This window comes from Carlito syrichta, unplaced genomic scaffold (genome assembly GCF_000164805.1).
Source record: "Carlito syrichta isolate Samal-C Ts95f unplaced genomic scaffold, Tarsius_syrichta-2.0.1 Scaffold311833, whole genome shotgun sequence".
Lineage (NCBI taxonomy): Eukaryota > Metazoa > Chordata > Mammalia > Primates > Tarsiidae > Carlito > Carlito syrichta.
The window spans coordinates 523988-531848 of NW_007255929.1; the positions used below are offsets into that span (position 1 = coordinate 523988).

Genomic DNA, 7861 nt, shown 5'->3' on the forward strand with positions numbered 1-7861 from the left:
AAAAAAAAAAAAGAAAATACAAAAGAAACAATTCAACAAAAATAAAGGAAAAACAATAAATGACCAAGTGAGAAATGTAACAGAGAAACTGAAATAATAAAATAAAACAGGAATCCTGGAGCTGAAAAATACCACAAATGAAATGAAAAAATTCAATAGAGGGCATCAACAGCTGAATTGACCAAACAGAAGAATCTGTAAACTTAAGACAGAGTATATGAAAATATACAGGCAGAGGAGAAAAAAGAATGGAAAGAAATGAAGAAAGCTTTTAAGACTTATGGGATAGCATCAAAGAGCAAATATGTTAGTCACTGGCATTCAAGAGGTGAGTAGAGAAAAAGAAGGGTGTAGAAAGCTTATTTAAACAAATAATAACAAATTAGCTATGACTATGCCACTGTACTCCAGCCCAGGTGACAGAGTGAGACCCTGTCTCCAAGAAAGAAAAATAAATAAATAATAACAGAAAAAATCCCACACCTTATTCACACTTGAATTGCATTTGTGATCAGAATAAATATCTAATATCAATAAAAGAAAATAAATAAGTACCTAAAAAGAAAGAAAATTTCTGAAACCTGGAGAAAGATATAAATATACTGGTACAGGAAAGTCAAAAGTTTGCAACCCGATTCAATCCATATCAAATTCAATCCAGACTACCCTCCAAGAGATATTACAGTCAAACTACAAAGATTAAAGACAAAGAAAGGATCCTACAAGCAGCAAGGAAAAAGAAGCAAATAACATATAAGGGAATTCCAACATGCCTAGCAACAGCCTTCTCAGTAGAAATCTTACAAGTCAGGAGAAAGTGGGATGATATATTCAAAGGGTTGAAGAAAAAAATGACAACCAAGAATACTGCATTCTGCAAATTTGTCCTTCAGAAATGAACAAGAGATAAAGTCTTTTCCAGATTTAAAAAAAAAAAAGAGAGGGGAGTTCACCATCACCAGACTTGTCTTACAAGAAATGCTAAAGGGACTTCTTCAAGTTGAGAAAAAAGGACACTAGTGAGTAAGACAAAAACATCTAAAAGTATAAAATTCACTGCCAAAAGTATATAATAATTCACAATACTCTAATGTATTGCACTATAATAGTGGTATGCAAATCACTTATATTTTTAGTATGAAGATTAAAAGATAAAACTATTAAAAATAATAATTACCGTAATTTGTTAAGGGATATGCAATATAAAGAGATGTAAATAGTGACATCAAAAATACAAAGTGTGGGGGAGAGTGAAGCTAAAGTGTAGTGTGTGTGTGTGTGTGTGTGTGTGTGTGTGTGTTCAAAGTTAAGTTATTATCAGCTAAAATAACCTGTTATAGTTATAAGAATTTTTTTTTTTTTGTAGCTGGAGTCACACTCCATCACCCAGGCTGGAGTGCAGTGGCACATTCACTGCCACCCCAGTGTTGACCTGCTAGACTCCGGCGATCCTTCCGCCTCAGCCTTCCAAGTAGCCAGAACTACAGGCATGTGCTACCATGCCTGGCTAATATTTTGACTTATCGTAGAGATGAGGTCTCGCAGAGTTGGCCAGGCTGGTCTCAAACTTGCAAGCTCAGGCAATCCACTAGCCTTGGCCTCCCAAAGTGCTGGAATTACAGGCTGAGCCACTGAGCCCAGCCAAGAAGCCTTTTATTGTAAATCTCATGGTAACCAGAAAGCAAAAACCTAAAATAAATACACTAAAAATAAAAATCAAGGAATCAAAAACATTCTCACAAACATGCCCAGCAAGTGTTTGGCTAAATATCTGGGCACCTCATGGTCTAGTAAAATTGACACATGAAATTAACCATCACATCAGCCACCCCCCTCGGCTTCGGGAGTACAAAATGAACAAAGATTCTGTCCTCATAGGACTTACATTCTACTGGAAGATGGGTGTCATGTAAATGATTTTAAACATTGCTAGATGCTAATATCATGGACCAAAGAGACAGAGGAAGTGTGTGAGAAGTATGGTAGGAAGAGACATTTAACTTTATCACAAAAGTGAAGATGGTCTAAAAGTCTTTGAGCTCAAAAATGAAACTGCAGTTATGCTGTGGCAAGAGTAATCTGATAACAAGGCACAGGATGACACGTAGAAGAGAGGCATTAGAGGCACGGAAGCTATGCGGGAAGCAAATATATGGTTTAAGAAAGATGAAGGAAATGGATAAAAGAAAGAAAAAAGAAAATAAATATTATGTGCCCCTCCCCGCTCTGACTCAAACTCATGTTGAAATCCTAAACCTCAATGTGATAGTATTAGAAATTGAGGCCTTTTGGGAAGTGATAAAGTCATGAAGGCAGAACCATTAAAAATGGGATTAGTGCCTTTATAAAATAAACTCTGGAGAGTTTTCATGCACTTTTCCATTACATGGGGACACAATGCCAAATTGGAAATCTACCACCCAGAAAAAGGCTCTCACAGAACTCAACCATACTGGTACCATGATCTTAAATTTCTACCCTCCAGAACTGTGAGAAATAATTTCTGTAGTTTATAAGCCACTCGGTTTATGGTATTCTTGATATAGCAACTTGAACGGACAAAGACAGGAATAAACTATTTATTGAGCATCTGTTATGTGTTGTGCATACCTTTTAAGTGTTTTCATATATTTGAACTAGGGAAATGGCAGAGGACATGAAAAGGGAGAAAATATAAAAGACATTGCAAAGAAGTTGATTTTGTTGAAGACTTCACAGTTGATATTGAGTTTACATGTATATGTATCAGCATAATCATCTGTGCTTAAGCAGGGTTGAAAAAAAGAAAGGTTTAAAAAGGTCTAAGCTTTCAAATATGAGTAATCACTAAGGTAATAGAGTTTTTATGAGAAAAAAGAATAACACAAAAAGAAAGAATAGAGAGGGAAGATGATGAATTATATTTTTGACAAAAATTAGTCATTCAACCAAAGGTGCTCAGTAAGTAGTAGGAAATATAGGGTTGGAAACAAAAGAGAAGTTATGCTAAGAGATGTGTAGATGGTGATTCTCTTCAGAGAAATGGTACCTGAAGCAATGAGATTTACTTTGGTTACTAATGGAGAGATTGCAAAGAAGAATATATATTCTTATGAATTCCTCTACTTGAGGAAGATCTGGAGCTGTGCTGTCCAACCATTAGTCACATGAAGCTACTTAAATCAGTTAAAATTAATTAATGAAAAATGTAGTTTCTTAGTCACACAAGCTACACTTAGAGCACTCAGTAGCCCCATGAGACTAGTGACTACTACATTGGACATCAGAAATAGAAAATATTTTCAACATTACAGAAAGCTGTGTTGGACAGCACTGATCTAGAGATTGGTCAGAGAATAGAAAAACCAGAAGAGTCTAGTCTTCTGAAAGCAAAGGAAAAGAACGCTTCAGGGAAAGAATGATCAGTGGTATCAAGTAAAAGTGTATGAAGGATGGAAAACAAAAACAAACAACAAAAACAAAACAAAGAAAAACTCACAATGAGTTCCATGACTTCTAAAGCAGTTTCAGACTAATTATAAAGTTACAAACCAGATTACAACAGGTTTGGGATGAAATGGGTAATAAATTCTTTCCAATAATTTTTTCAGCGAATTGTAGACAATTCTTTCCAATAATTTTTCAGTGAAGAAAAACAGAATAAAATCTAAGAGAAAGCTGAAAGAAAATAAAGCTGTGTATGTATATGCTTAACATAAGCATGCTTGTAGACCTGCTGAAAGATTTGGATGCCAACCAACCAGCTGCCTACCTACCAACTCTACTCACCTGAAAGCCATTCATGTAGCAATGACAATTGAGGGGATGGAATCACATAATTTTAAAACAATATGCAGTTTTACAAATAATCTAATCCACCCCTGACATTATATAGAAAACAGAGTTGCCTACAGTCACACACACAGTGGTATTAAAATTTAGAATAAGAATTTAAGACTGTCAAATCCAAGTCCATTCGATTTTCTACCTCATTCAACTGCCTCCTAAGACGTACTGAAATGGCAAAAGACTAGCATAACTCCTTTTTAGCCTAGGGGAAGAAGGGGACCTCGGGGCCTCTGTTTATTCTTTTAGGTATGCTAGGATAACTTTGTAACACTGAAAAGATAAGGTAGGAACAAGTATGCAGCTGCCAAACTCTGGGAGAGAGGGGAGTATGTACACTATGTTTTGTTAAAGATTTAAAGGAACAAAGATACCATTAACCAAGGACAAAGAGATTTCACAACTTTTCCCAGTCTCCTCCTGGTACCCACATGTCTGTGGTTGTCCGCCATCTCTTGATCTTGTCCACCTCCTTTCCCTCCTCTGCCTAGATGAAAACACAACCTAAGCTTACACAACCTAAAATGGGTCTTTCAGATGCTACCCCCACCTTCTTGGTTTTGCTGGCACTCAAATAAAATCACATTCTTTGCTGCAATTCCTTGTCTCTCAACTTATTTGAACGGGCTTAAACTCAGTTACACTGAGAAAAGGCAAAGAAAGCTTCTTCTGTTGAATTTCTTTAATCTACCAAGAAAAAGAAAATGTCTATGTTCACATGTATAAAACTTCACTTTTTCAGAAAGGAAACATATTTTCTTTCCTTTAATTTAGAAAAACAGAATTAAGCATCAAATGTCTACTATTTTGTAAGAAAAATTAAAAGGGTTTTGAATACTATCTAATTAAGTGTTTACTATAACCTGAGAGGTGGGTGTGAACCATTTCACAGGTTAGAAAAATATGTATCAGGTCAGCAAAGTCCCAAAGCCAGTGACATTCTCAATTTGATTCTACACTAGCATCAATTAGGAAAAGGAGGAGAAAATGGGAGAAAAAGATGTATAGGCTAGGGAATGGAAATGAGACATTTAACAAAGTATAAAAGTAACAAGAATGAATTCATTTACTGAAGCAAATCTTAAAAAATAAAACCAAAGCACATCAGCCCTTTATATAAATATTGTTAATGTTAGAAAAAAGTTTCAAGAAACTAACATCGATTCCCTTTGGAGAGGGGAACTATGAGACTGGGGACAGGGATTGGAAGAATTTTCACAGTAAAAGCTTTTGTAACTTTCGGATTTTAACCTCAACAATTTATTGTCTATTCCAAAAAATAAGAGTAAAAAAAAAACTTTATTGTTTAGTTTCTTCCTAACAATAGTTTGTAATTACTAACTAACATTCTTTACTCTTCTAAGAGGTCACAGAAAAGTGAAATTTCAGAAGAGAAAAGCCTTAACTTTCTGTTCTCAAAAGGCAAGGCAGAGATTATGTTAAGGGGCAGAAAACTTGCCTTCGGGAACTGGGGGGATCAGGCGGGGAGAGAAGCCGATTGCCAGCATGATCAACTCAATTCCAGTGCTATTTTTAGTCTGTTGCTAAGGAACCCTATTGCCTGAAGGCAATTTACTAACAGGAATTTACATGAAGCAGGAGAAAAGCAATGATCCTGAAATTCTTTCAAATTAGTCCATTCTAGTTTAATCAGTCCATTTTGGTGCCACTTTATACATTATCTCCTTTCAGTCTTTATGTAACACTACTGCGATGTTGAAAACCCGGTTGTACTAAAAAAGCAAAATGATCATTTATAAAATTTGAATGCAAGCGTTCAGCAAGCCAGTATACCTGAAACGAGGATCCGTGGTTCTGGATGTTGACTCTGGATTAATATGAATATTAATATCGTGACTATGCTTCACGAAAATACTGTGAATTCCACACAGCGCCTTGCAAAGGTCATGTGTGGGGTGTGTGTGTGTGTGTGTGTGTGTGTGTATTTTAAGTTCAAGTCTCACTCTTGTCGCCCAGGCTGGAGTGCAGCGACATGCTCATGGCCACCGCAGCCTCGACCTGCTGGGCTCAGGCGACCCCAGACGCACGCCACCACGCCCAGCTACTGTGTGCGTGTGTGTATGTGTGTGTGTGTGTGTGTGTGTGTGTGTGTGTGTGTGTGTGTGTTTTCTCACCAAGTTGCCACCACGCCCGGCTACTGTGTGTGTGTGTGTGTGTGCGTGCGTGTGCGTGTGCGTGTGTGGTCTCACCAAGTTGCCCAGGCTGGTCTCGAACCCCCGGGCTCAGACAATCCTCTCGCCTCGGCCTCCCAAAGTGCCCGCGCCCGGCCCATTTTTATATTTTTAAAGACCTGGTGCCGAGCATGGGGTAAAAGACTTGCCGAAGCTGTGAGGGATGGGGACGCTACAGCTGTAATGACGATTTGGGAATGAGAGGAGAAGACGGCTGAGACAGCTCCAGCCAAACTTCAGTCTGCGGGTGGGCGGACCGGAGTGCGGGAGCTCCGGGAGGCGAGCTGGGGGCTGGGGTGCCCGGCGGAAACCGGCTCGGGACACACACACGCCCGGGACGGCTCCAAGCAGGTGGCGATTCGGGCTTCGCGTTTCTACCCACTCTGCTTGAGAGGCTCCTAACGACACAGACGTCACCGCCCTCGTAGTCAGTCGGCGCAGACGGCGAGCCGCAGGGACCCCGCTCGAGCCGCTCTCCGACTGGAGCCTGCCTTTATTTGCTCATTTCCACGGAGGCTGCCACCTGCCATCTCCCCTAGAACCTCGAACTCGTCCAAACTAAACTCTGGCTACGGTAGCGATGAGTAGCTCCGTTGGGAGACAGAGCAAGGCTATTTTCAGCTTTGGGCTCTTTCCTCACACACCTTTAAAAGCCCTTTCCGCGAATGCCCCGGAACCCACGGGGGCAGGCAGCTGGGGGCGGGGGGCTCGGCCCTTGGAGTAGGGGCTGTGGCGGTGCACGGGGACCCGGCTGCGGGGCTGACGAATGGAGAGGAGAAAACCTATGCAGGCTGTGAAGGCCCTGATGTTAAACTGATATCTTCTGGTGGTCATGAATTGATTGCACAAAAAGAGCATGCATTAACCTCGGGAACAATAAAAGCCATGTTGAGTGGTCCAGGTCCATTTGCTGAGAATGAACCCAATGAGGTCAATTTTAGAGAGATCCCTGCACATTGTGCTATCAAAAGTATGCGTGTATTTTACCTACAAGGTTCGCTACACTAACAGTTCCACCGAGATTCCTGAATTCCCAATTGCACCTGAAATTGCACTGGAACTGCTGATGGCTGCAAACTTCCTAGACTGTTAAATAAAATAAATTGGAAAAAAAAAAAAAAAGTCCTTTCCATTCGTTGATTCCCCCTACACGCTCACAGTAAGCCGAGCTAACGGCCACCCAGGTCCAAGAAGCGCCAGCGTGGCGGTAACGGGAAAACGGGGTCCAAAATCCACCAATAAGCTGAGCCGCTCGGCTCACGCCCCACCCACTGCTCCTGCGAACCAATAAGCTCCACATCTCTTCTGCCACGCCCGCCCATTCATAGCGCCGCTGCGGAGCTCGTTTCCTCGGATCCGGTCACCGGCGCACCTTAGCTCGCCGTGTCCGCACCCCTCCTCCGCTTCTGCCTTTCCTTCCTGAAGACGGAGGGGACAACACTGGCCGCCCCGGGAGGCCCCGGACCCCAGAAGTGATTCTCCCAAACTGCGAGGCGAAAGGAAAGAGAAAGAACGTCTTAGGACTCCCACCTCACACCCGCCCTCTCCCTTAACCCGGAAGTGGTTCTCCGCTCCTCCCGCCCCTCCGGTTGAGACGGGCGGAGGACCGCCAGGTCTGGCCCGGCATGCCCCAGGCTTCCGGTGACCTCTGGCCCTTCTCTGTCGTCCGCTCTCGCTGTCTGGCGTGCTCGCTCGCTCGCACATTGCCTTCCTTGCCTGCCTCCGGTCTCCCTTCGCTCGCTGCCTGGTGACTGTGGCGCCCGCGACAGGCAGGGAGGCGGCGGCGGAGGGCGCTCGTCATGGCCGCCTCTAAGCCGGTGGATGCGGCGGTGGTGGCAGCGGCT

At 42.0% G+C, this 7861-nt stretch overlaps 1 protein-coding gene and 1 pseudogene across 1 annotated transcript in view; one reads left to right on the top strand and one right to left on the bottom strand.

Moving 5' to 3' along the window:
• LNP1 (leukemia NUP98 fusion partner 1) overlaps positions 1–5588 on the bottom strand; it is a 47385-nt gene extending 41797 nt beyond the window's left edge. Inside the window, exon 1 of the mRNA XM_021718112.1 lies at positions 5416–5588. The gene's annotated coding sequence lies outside the window, so the exon portion shown is untranslated. The remainder of the gene's footprint in view (positions 1–5415) is intronic.
• A 560-nt stretch (positions 5589–6148) lies between these two features.
• On the top strand, positions 6149–7110 carry LOC103271672 (annotated as a pseudogene).
• Positions 7111–7861: the final 751 nt, after the last annotated feature.